The sequence below is a fragment of the Eleutherodactylus coqui genome, chromosome 3, assembly GCF_035609145.1.
Source record: "Eleutherodactylus coqui strain aEleCoq1 chromosome 3, aEleCoq1.hap1, whole genome shotgun sequence".
Lineage (NCBI taxonomy): Eukaryota > Metazoa > Chordata > Amphibia > Anura > Eleutherodactylidae > Eleutherodactylus > Eleutherodactylus coqui.
The window spans coordinates 170,562,831-170,575,064 of NC_089839.1; the positions used below are offsets into that span (position 1 = coordinate 170,562,831).

Sequence of the window (12,234 nt, forward strand, 5' to 3'; positions counted from 1 at the left end):
GGCAGCATGTAGAGCACAGGCAGGGGAGCACTCTCCAAGGCCTTTGCCAGCTTTATGGCTCCCCAGCAAGACTGTGTCACCGCTCCCCAGTCAAGGCTGAGTCGGCGGGAGCACTGTAAAAGGATGGTGAGGGAGTACGTAGCCGATCGCACGACCGTCCTCCGTGACGCCTCTGCCCCCTACAACTACTGGGTGTCGAAGCTGGACACGTGGCCTGAACTCGCGCTGTATGCCCTGGAGGTGCTTGCTTGTCCTGCGGCTAGCGTCTTGTCAGAGAGGGTGTTTAGTGCGGCTAGGGGAATCATCACGGATAAGCGTACCCGCCTGTCAACCGACAGTGCCGACAGGCTTACAATCATAAAGATAAACAAAGCCTGGATTTCCCCAGACTTCTCTTCTCCACCAGCGGACAGCAGCGGTACCTAAACAATACGTAGGCTGCACCCGAGGATGGAAGCATCATTCTCTATCACCATAAAAAACGGGGACCTTTTAGCTTCATCAATCTGTGTATTATATTCATCCTCCTCCTCCTGCTCCTCCTCCTGAAACCTCACGTAATCACGCCGAACGGGCAATTTTTCTGAGGCCCACAAGGCTCAGTCATATAACTTTTGTAAACAATGTTTATACGTTTCAATTCTCAATTCAATTAAGCGTTGAAACTTGCACCTGAACCAATTTTTATTTTAACTGGGCCGCCTACAGGCCTAGTTACAAATTAAGCCACATTAACCAAAGTGATTAATGAGTTTCACCTGCCCTCTTGGTTGGGCATGGGCAATTTTTCTGAAGTACATTTGTACTGTTGGTACACCAATTTTTTTGGGCCCTCGCCTACATTGTAATCCTAGTAATTTTTAGCCCACCTGCATTAAAGCTGACGTTACCTCAGCTGTGCTGGGTACTGCAATGGGATATATTTATGTCCTGCCGGTGGGTTCCAGGGAGCCACCCATGCTGTCAGTCCACACGGAGTTGTAACTGCATGTGTCCACTTCTAAAGAACCCCAGTCTGACTGGGGAATGCAGTGTGGGCCGAAGACCACCTGCATTTAATCGGACGTTACCTCAGCTGTGATGGGCAATGCAATGGGATATATTTATGTACCGCCGGTGACTTCCTGGGACCCACCTATGCTGTCGGTCCACACGGAGTTATAACTGCATGTGTCCACTTCTAAAGAACCCCAGTCTGACTGGGGAATGCAGTGTGGGCCGAAGACCACCTGCATTTAATCGTACGTTACCTCAGCTGTGATGGGCAATGCAATGGGATATATTTATGTACCGCCGGTGGCTTCCTGGGACCCACCCATGCTGTCGGTCCACACGGAGTTGTAACTGCATGTGTCCACTTCTAAAGAACCCCAGTCTGACTGGGGCATGCACTGTGGGCTAAAGACCACCTGCATTAAACCTGACGTTACCTCAGCTGTGATGGGCAATGCAATGGGATATATTTATGTACCGCCGGTGGCTTCCTGGGACCCACCCAGCTGTCGGTCCACACGGAGTTGTAACTGCATGTGTCCACTTCTAAAGAACCCCAGTCTGACTGGGGAATGCAGTGTGGGCCGAAGACCACCTGCATTTAATCGTACGTTACCTCAGCTGTGATGGGCAATGCAATGGGATATATTTATGTACCGCCGGTGGGTTCCAGGGAGCCACCCATGCTGTGGGTCCACAGGGACTTCACATTAGGGATTTGTACCTGCCAGTGTCTATGTATTAAAAACCCTGGTCAGACTGGGGCATGCACTGTGGGCCGAAGACCTCCTGCTTTAAACCTGACATTACCTCAGCTGTGCTGGGCACTGCAATGGGATATATTTATGTACCGCCGGTGGCTTCCTGGGACCCACCCATGCTGTCGGTCCACACGGAGTTGTAACTGCATGTGTCCACTTCTAAAGAACCCCAGTCTGACTGGGGAATACAGTGTGGGCCGAAGACCACCTGCATTTAATCGGACGTTACCTCAGCTGTGATGGGCAATGCAATGGGATATATTTATGTACCGCCGGTGGGTTCCAGGGAGCCACCCATGCTGTGGGTCCACAGGGACTTCACATTAGGGATTTGTACCTGCCAGTGTCTATGTATTAAAAACCCCGGTCAGACTGGGGCATGCACTGTGGGCCGAAGACCTCCTGCATTAAACCTGACGTTACCTCAGCTGTGCTGGGCACTGCAATGGGATATATTTATGTACCGCCGGTGGCTTCCTGGGACCCACCCATGCTGTCGGTCCACACGGAGTTGTAACTGCATGTGTCCACTTCTAAAGAACCCCAGTCTGACTGGGGCATGTAGTATGGGCCGAAGCCCACCTGCATTAAACCTGACGTTACCTCAGCTGTGATGGGCAATGCAATGGGATTTATTTATGTACAGCCGGTGGGTTCCAGGGAGCCACCCATGCTGTGGGTGCACACGGAATTCCCATTGCGGAGTTGTACCTGCCTGTGACTATTTATAAAAAAACCCAGTCTGACTGGGGCATGCCGACACCTTGACAGAATGAATAGTGTGTGGCACATGGGTTCCCCATTGCTATGCCCACGTGTGCAGCTCCTGATGGAGGTGGCATAGGATTGGATTTCTCATTGCTTCTGTACAGCATTATGGGCTATCGCCCCTCCCCTTTTAAAGAGGGTCGCTGCCTGGCCGTGCCAACCCTCTGCAGTGTGTGCCTGCGGTTCCTCCTCATGGCAGACACGCTTATAAATAGACATGAGGGTGGTGTGGCATGAGGGCAGCTGAAGGCTGCGCAGGGACACTTTGGTGTGTGCTGTGGACACTGGGTCGTGCGGGGGGGGGGGGGGGGGTTGGGCAGCATCTAACCCAGAAGAAGTGGCAGTGGAGTGTCATGCAGGCAGTGATTGTGCTTTGTTGGAGGTAGTGTGGTGCTTAGTTAAGGTCTGCATTGCTAATGAGGGTTTTTCAGAAGTAAAAATTGTTGTGAGGGGGGGCACTCTTGCCGCTATTGTGGCTTAATAGTGGGACCTGGGAACTTGAGATGCAGCCCAACATGTAGCCACTCGCCTGCCCTATCCGTTGCTGTGTTGTTCCCATCACTTTCTTGAATTGCCCAGATTTTCACAAATGGAAACCTTAGCGAGCATCGGCGATATACAAAAATGCTCGAGTCGCCCATTGACTTCAATGGGGTTCGTTACTCAAAACGAACCCTCGAGCATCGCGAAAATTTCGTCTCGAGTAACGAGCACCCGAGCATTTTGGTGCTCGCTCATCTCTAATAAGGACTAGTAGCCTCATGAACACTTGGATAAACTCCAGTCACTCATGACTTTGCGGTTTTTGATGGTAACGTATATAGTATATGTTTGGGGTGTGAAAGGAAATCCATGCAATCACAGGGAGGACATACAAACTTCATTCAGACGTTGTCCAGATTTGAACCCAGGACTCCAACACTGCAAGACAACAGTGCTAACTACTGAGCCACCATGCTGCTCTGTATGTCATAATATATAACATCAGTAATAGATTTTAAAAAAATCCTTGAAGAAAAAATTATATTTTCTCATATCTTCTGTCTACCATTGATGCCCTAGTAACAGCACTGATGTCTCTTCTATAACAGATGTTGTAGTAATTAGGTCTCGCCATAGGAAAGCTTGTCCAATGTCAGGTTCTGCCCTTGGATGTTACTGGCATTTATCTTGATGTTATATTGAGATTTTGCTGACTTGTTCTGGGGAAACACACAATTGCATTAAATATCAGTTATTCAGGCTACTTTGACAAATATAAGAAGTGGACATATCCAGAGGATCTTATAAGCATCTATGCTTGCTGCTCCAGTGACAGGGGGCGCTGTCCTCGCCAGGTATACTGTAGGATAGATGTTAACATTGCAAGATATATATCTGCTATTAATGCACAAGTAATGTGAGCATATCAACAGGTAGAAAATCTAGAAGTTTTGAGATGGATTTCCTTCATGGGTACTGGAAAGTTTTACTCCATACCTTAGAGATGGTTGATCCAAATGGCAGATTTGACCTTGAGATGCTCTGTTCGTGATATCTTAGGAATTTTCTGATGGTCTCAAAGGAGGAAGTGATGTTAGTCCACCTGAGATGATAACTGATCCTTAGACGTCATGCAAGACGCCATATTATGTCTTATGAGTAACAGTGGGGCCAGGGGCGTAACTATAGGGGGTGCAGGGGATGCGGTTGCACCCGGGCCTAGGAGCCTTAGGGGGCCCATAAGGCCTCTCTTCTACATATTGGGAGCCCAGTACTATGAATAAAGCATTATAGTTGGGCGCCCTGGTACAGATTTTGCACCGGGGCCCAGAAGCTTCAAGTTACACCTCTGAGTGGGGCTTATTTAATAAAGAAATGACAGAAATCTGGTATCCAAAAATCGCAATTTTGGCATAACCATCATAACTGCGTTTTTTGGGGGCATTTTACACCACACTCTGGCACTTTTCAATAAGTGAGTGGGGCCCAGCTTTAGATTTACATGACACAATTACGATAATCTATACCAGAAATTGGCATAGAGTATATTAAAACCCTACACTAGCTGCCACCACTGAAAATATTTGTCTCTCATAGCCAGGCGCAGTGTTTTCTTAGACTGGCATATAAAGCGTCATTCAAAGCAAATATGGCCAGTTGCGCCTTTTATAAGCAGCTTTACTAATCCTGTATAATAGTTGCTGTAAATTTAGATTTGACCATCTGAAAATGTACCAAATGTATCACAGTTGCTCATGATGGATGATAAATTTGGTGCATCTTTAGACCCTTTTGTTTAACTTAACACCACCTATTGCTTAGCTTGGTTCATGCTAATATATAGTACAGTGGCACATTTTAACAGATGCCTCTTACTTGCTAAATTGTGGGTCAGGCACAAAAAGCAAATTCAGACAGAATTCTGAGACAATTAAATTAGTAAATCCCCCCTTTAATGGTTTTATGAATAACGGCCCTGACCTTATACAATGCTCTTTTAGAGTAAATGGGTGTTATGGAGAGGGTGCCCCAACCAGAACCCCCCTTCTGCAAGCCAAATTTCCAGAAAATTGGAACACTGTGTAAAATGGAAATAAATGGAAAGAAAAAAGAATGAATGGTTTAGTAATCTCATATAACAATATTCTATTCAATATAGAACGTAGAACACATATCAGAAGATGAAAATGAGATATTTTTCCATTTCATTTTTATAAATTAATTAATTTGGAAATTGATGGCAGCAACACATGTCAAAAAAGTTTGGCCAGGGCCATGTCTACCATTGTGTAGCATTCCTTCTTTCTTTTTACAACTGTCTGTAAGCATCTGGGAAGTGAGGAGACCAATTGCTGGAGCTTTGGGAGAAGAATGTTTTCCCATTCGTCTCTGATGCAGGATACTAGCTGCTCAACAGTCCTGGGTTTTCTTCGCCAGATTTTTCATTTTATATTGCCCCACATGTTTTCTGTTGGTGAAAGGTCTGGACTGCAGGCGGCCCGTTCAGTACTTGGATCTTCTTTTACAAAGCCATGCTGTTGTGATGGATGCAGTATGTAGTTTAGCATTGTCGTACTGAAATATGCAAGGCCTTCCCTGAGAGACGTTGTCTGCTTGGGAGCATATGTTATTCTAAAACCTCTATATACTGCTCAGCATTGATAGTGTATTTCTAGATGTGTAAGCTGCCCGTTAATGCAGTGCTGCCTGGAGGCCTGTAGATCTCGAATATCCAATATTGACCATCAGCCGTGTCTCTTGTGCACATGAATTTCTCCAGATTATCTGAATCTTTTGATGATATTATGTACTGTAGATGGCAGGATATTCAAAGTCTTTTTAAACACAGTTTTTACAGATTGGTGAATCTATAACCATCATTGCTTCTGAGAGACTCTGCCTCTCTAACATGCTCTTTTTGTACACAGTCATAGTGATTTTGTAGAAAATTAACCCTCCAGCTCTTTTTCATTTTTCCAGCCTCTGGTTACCCCTATCCCAACTTTTCCAGATGTGTTGCTGCCATCAATTTCTAAATAAGTTATTTTTTTAAAAATAAAATGGAAAAATGTCTCCCTTTCATATGTGTTCTACTGGAAATAAATTGTGGTTATATGAGAATTCCAAATCATTGCATAATATTTTAGGGTGACTACCAACTACAGTTTTTTTTCACTGTGAAATTTGCAGCGTTTTTTTTTTTCTGCAAGTGTCTATGGGACTTGTAATGTTAAAAATCGCAATTTTGCGGTAAATTGCGATTTTGCGCGATCACGATTTTAACATTACAAGTCCCATAGACTCCTGCAGAAAAAAAAACGCTGTGAATTTCGCAGTGAAAAAAAAAAAACTGTAGTGGGTAGTCACCCTTACACAGCGTAAACGTTTGTGGAATTGGGGTTGTATTATCCAGAGCTGCTAACCATGAGTAGCTTTTGTATTAGGGAACCAGCATGATCAATGTATTAAGTGGTTGGCTGTATAAGGTCGGTTTCAGACTAGTGTATGAAAACGTGCCTGTAATATGGATGTGTTCCAGAAATCGCAACCATATGCCATCAGTATTCTTATTAGTATCTACCTCTGTATATTTTATTTTTGACTGGGCAAACACTGATCAGTATTTGCCCAACAGAAAAGAATAGAAATATGAAGGCAAATACACAAAAAAATAGGTCATGCTGCATTTTTAAAAAACGGCTGTGAAAAATACGGCTATGTGAATAGATACACAGATTTATACTCGTATTAGCTCCATATTATGGCTTCGGAAAACATGGATTAAATACGGAGTGAAGATACGCTCATCTGAAATTGGCTAATACTGCATTTCTGCTGCAAGGAGAATGTATAACCTCTTTCCTGGCTACAGTTTGTCATCACTGTTGTTCATCAACAAATTTATATCTCCTTGTATCGCTTTTAGTTTTGATGGCATTTGTCAAATCAATATTAACTCTACTGTCAGGAAAACATTGTAATAAAATAGTTTGCAAATAATCTGAAACGTTTTGGACGTGTCGGCAGTTCCTAGAAGGTTAAATAACTTACAGCTCCAGAGCAGTAAAGAAGAGATGTTACCATATAGTATTTTACTAGATTGATTGAATCAAGCATACCTTAAAAAATGGACTTTTAAAATCTCTTGCGCTGCCTACAAATAGCATCCAAACCATCCGGTACATGCACAGATCGTTTGGTCCTGTCTTGGGAAGATCTGCCTCTTCTGTGCATGTGTCACTAAGGATTCCACTTCCAAGAGGCAAATCCGTCCAACTATAGGACGAAATAATGTGCACATTCTCCAATCTGGAGTTGTAAGGTGCATGCACAGTTTCTATTGTCCAATGGATGATGTACGAGATGTCCGAGCCCACCCATTGGACCCTTCAGATACTGTTTGCATGTAGCACAGGAGATTTTAACCCTTTCCAATCCACTGTCTGACGTCTGAAGACATTCTGATTGAAGGCTGTACAGCTCTGATGTCAAAAGACGTCCGGCAGGGTATTCTTACTGTATATTACTGGCCGTTCTGTTGTCGGGGGCCTCTTCAGCATGTCCCATACCGCAGTACTGGCTTTAGTCAGCAGATGGCTCCATTGTATAATGGCAGAAAGAGAAAGCCCCCTAGGAAACCCTGAATCCAAAATTGGATTGCAAAGGGTTAAAAGTCCATTTTTTTTCAAGGTATGCTTGATTCAGGAACTATGGCAAAATAAAAATCGGAAGCACCTCTGCTTTATTGTTCTGCAGCTGTACTGTAATGAGTTTAACCTGCTCAGAACTGCGGACAGGGTCCATTAAAATTGTCACATTTTACCGCCATTCTCCTTTAAGGATAATTTATACCAGTTTCTTTTGCCTAAAGAAATAAACTTTGAGTAACTTTATAAATCACCTCCTCTGTTAGCTCCATTTAGGTATAAAGTTTACAGTAAATGAATGAATGCATTGATAAGAGTCAGCCTGTACTGCGCAGATAAGAGCCCGTTAGCAGTTATTTGTTACCGCCAGATTGTAACATGGGGTTTATATTCTTCTTCCTCGATTAACAATATGAGGTCTAGGCTCCATGGCAGATTTTGTGAAATGTTGTTTGCTTAGCCACCAGGCACGGTTCAATAATTGCCTAAAATAATACAATATCAGCACTAAATGATAGATAATGTATGTTGGCTTGTTTTAAAGGGCGTAATGTCGTGACACCAAGAAACACACTGGAAAATGGGCTAAACAGCATATGCCACGCTGTAATTTTAGCCTGTGGGGTAGTGTCTTTTGCTTTTCTCTAATGCTAGAGTAATAAAGGCACAAGGAAATTACATTTCAATTTTCTATTCTGCCTCTTAGCCAGCTGCTTTTTACTCTTTTTGTTGCTTTTATACAGGAGAAATAGGTGACTTAATGATAATGAAGGCTGCCATTTTATAACGCACTTCATGTCCCAAGAAGAACTACTTACAAAAGCATCAATGGGTCATTTGTTTCTTCACTCCCTTATCCTGAATGGCGCCATTTCCTCGGATGAGGAGAGTGGCTACATTAATTTAATAATTTAGGAACAAAAGAAAGAGATTGGAATGAACCTCGCAACTTTGTTTTTTTCTTATATATTTTTTTTTCCATTCTGAAAGGGTCTTTTAAGATTTCCTTCGGTCTGATATGTTAGCTTGCACTCCCACTGTGTGACCCACTTCCACTATCTCCTTAGTAATATGCCAACACAAGTAGAGGCACAAATGGAAATATCCAGTACTAAGGCAGTAATGAATGGTGGTAATGGATGTAATTGCATAAATTGGAAATGTGACTATTCGAAAGGGTGTGCCGGGAATAGTTGTCATAATAATAGTTGATACTGTACTATTATGCTAGCTCATATAGTCAGAAGTAGAACTTGAAGCTCCTGGGCCTCAATAAAAAAAAATCTGTAACAGACATCAAACCTACCATGTGTTATTCATAAGTCTATAGTTGTCTTATGTGGGAGAAAGGCCCTCAGTCATTGTGGCTCAGATGCATCTGCTATGTTCTCACCCCACCCCAATGCTATGACTGTAATAGAATCAAAGGAGAAGGTAAATTTAATGGAAAAGTTGTTTTTAAATTTTTTAGATTAATTGTAAGGTTTTTAGTAGCTGCATCTAGATTCCTTTAAATGTAAAACCTAAGACTGACCATATGGAAGCAGTTTCCTCTTCAACCCAATGGTTAATTTTTTTAAAAATCTTGGACCACCTGAGAAATGAAAATGGTTTATTCTGCCTTCCTACAAAATATGGCAATTTGCGAGCACTCAGTCTTTGAAATGATGGTGGTCAAGGTGATCAGACCCTCACCAGACTCACTTTTTTGAACTGTCTGAATAAGGTTTTATAGAAGTAACGGCATGGGCACCCCTACTTAAACTCTCTAAAACACACACAGGCTTAATAGCATCATGTAGGACACTAAAGAAGCACTAAGAAATGGATATGTAGCACAGTAAACAATCATTTAGTATTAGCTGCAGTGTCTGTGGTAGTCTCTTTCCCTCCAGTAGTTCACTCCGCCTCCCTCTCCTGTCTGTAGACTTTTAAAGAGGACTTGTCAGCTCTCCTCACATATCAGCTTTTGCAAATAACTGTGTTCCCAGTGAAAGAGCAATTCTGTAGCATTTGGTCTTGAAACTCTATGTTCTGTTTTTCCTGCTATTTTTCCTGGACATGTATAAATAAATGGACGTCTGGGTGTTACTAATTATATATAAGTGCATCTCCACAGCCATACACTGTTCAGGCAATGCTGACTGTGCAGAGACACACCCCTTTTACATGAGGAATCATGGAGGGACGTACAACACAATGTTGCAAGTAAAGATACTCCAGAATTATTATTTGTGGGGAATACAGTTATTTACAAAACAAAATACAGGTAAAGAGAACTGAAAGGTTTAAAGTGTAACTAACTTTCAAGTTGTCTTTTTTTTTAGAATGATCTGCTGTAGATGTGGAATAACACTATGGTCATGATATGACTTGTATCTTGCAAGTTTCACAAGTTTTCCCCTTTGCAGGGTGTATCTCTAATTCTCAGTTCTCTTTGAGCTGGTAGGGGGAATCTGCTGTTTTGATGTATTCTGTATATGGCACACACAGAAAAAATGCAGATACTGTTCTCTAACTCTCTAAAACACACACAAGCATAACAGCATCATGTAAGACACTAGAGAAACACTGAGCAGTGGAGATGTGATTTCAATAATTGTAACACAGTAAACAATCATTTAGTATTAGCTGCAGTATCTGTGGTAGTCTCTCTCCCTCCAGCAGTTCACTCCCCCTCCTCTCCATAGACTTTTATAGGTAGCAGGAGAAATCAACCACATCCACTTCCTGTTCTTGTCTTGTTATCTCTATTACTAAAGATGGACATCACTTAAGAACAGGCATTGGACAGTAAATTCGAAGGAAGTCAGACCCCTGGTGGCCAGAACTTTTGCGTGATTTTCTTCAACACAAAAAAGTAATTTAAGGTAATTAAAGTGAATTGTGCTTTTGTCAGTCATCGCTTTGACTATTGCAGAAGCGCAAGTTGTTTGAAAATTTAGTAACCATTTAAGTAAAACAACAAAGTTAAATCGAAACCATCATGTACTGATGAAAAGTTGACTAATTAAGAGCAATTCATAAATATTCAGTCAATATTTTAAGTAATGAATGTAACATACTCATAATTTGTTTTTCATCGTCTTAATAAGGGAGTCTGTTCTCCATGGTAGCAACCCCTTTAATGTTACGTTTTGTAATTATGTCAATGCATCACATTTTCCAAGCAGTATACTGGATTGCAACCCAAAGCTGAATTGTTCTTTCTGGGGAGGAATATGTTTTAATGGCTGTCACTGAGCCGTTCCCAGCCCCGTAGTTCAGAATCATTTGGGAAATAATCAATTGCAGTGAAGCATGGTGATCTACTGATTCGCATCATAGAGTCAGTTTATTGCTGCCAAGTCAAGGGTCTTTTCAATGTACAAAAAGGCATAAAAACGTCTTCTATTGGGATACATTTAATTCGGGCATAAAACAAAACTCAATAGGAAATTCTTTGTATATTGACTCATGGCTTGTATATTTCTATGATTGGATGCATTCTATTTGTTAGATAGTAACACAGTAGGTAAGGCTGAAAAAAAGATATTTGCTCATCCAGAACAGCCCCTTATCCTGCAATTTTGGTTCTGAGAAAGGCAAAAAAACACTGTTAAGGCAGAAGCCAATTTTACACATTTTAGTAAAACAGTTCTTTCGTAACTCCAGACAAGGCAATTAGAATAATCCATGGATCATTGATCCTTCTAAAGTAAACTAGCGATCATAACTTGTAATATTGTTAAACTTAAGAAAGGCGTCCAGGCCCCTCTTGTACTCTTTTAGTGAGTTTTCCATCAGCAGAGGGCACCCCCTTGTTACAGTCACAGTCCTTAGTATAAATAGACAATGGGAGAGATCTCTGTATTGTTCCCTGATATATTTATACATAGCTATTAGAGCGCCCCCTTGTTACATTCTTGGGTATAGCCAGATGATGGGAGATATCTCTGTATTGATCCCTGATATATCTATACTAATTATTAAGTTTCCCCTTAGCCGTCTTTTTTCTAAACTAAAGAACCACAATTTTGATAACCTTTCTGGGTATTGTAGTCCATCCATTCCATTTATTACTTAGCTTCCCGCCTTTGCACTTGCTCAAGTTCTGATACATCTTTTTTCAGTCCAGGAGTCAAAAATGTGCACAATATTCCATGTGTGGTCTGACCAAGTAATTGTTAAAATGAAGAAAATATATCTCACCGTGTACCCTTAAACCTATTTTAACCCCTTAGTGATGGAGCGTTTTTGCTTTTTTCCATTTTTGTTTTTTCCTCCTCCCTTTTAAAAACTCGTAGCTCCTTTATTTATCCATCGACGTCACTGTTTGAGGGCTTGTTTTTTGCGGGACGAGTTGTATTTTTCAATGGTACTATTAATTGTACCATATAATGTACTGAAAAACTTTTAAAATATTCTAAGCGGAGAGAAATGGAAAAAAAGCGACATTCCACCATTTTTCTGTGCGTCCTGTTTCTACAGCACACAAACTGCAACAACAATGACCCAATAACTTAATTTCATGGGTCAGTACAATTACTACGATACCAAACTTACATAGTTTTTTTTTGCTTTATTACTTGTATTTTTTTTTA

General features: G+C 41.7%; 1 protein-coding gene across 1 annotated transcript in view; it reads left to right on the forward strand.

Annotated features, from left to right (window-relative positions):
- The window catches only part of CACNA2D3 (calcium voltage-gated channel auxiliary subunit alpha2delta 3), a 1,017,883-nt gene that overhangs the window by 160,646 nt on the left and 845,003 nt on the right, over positions 1-12,234 (forward strand). The gene's annotated exons all lie outside the window — the stretch shown is intronic.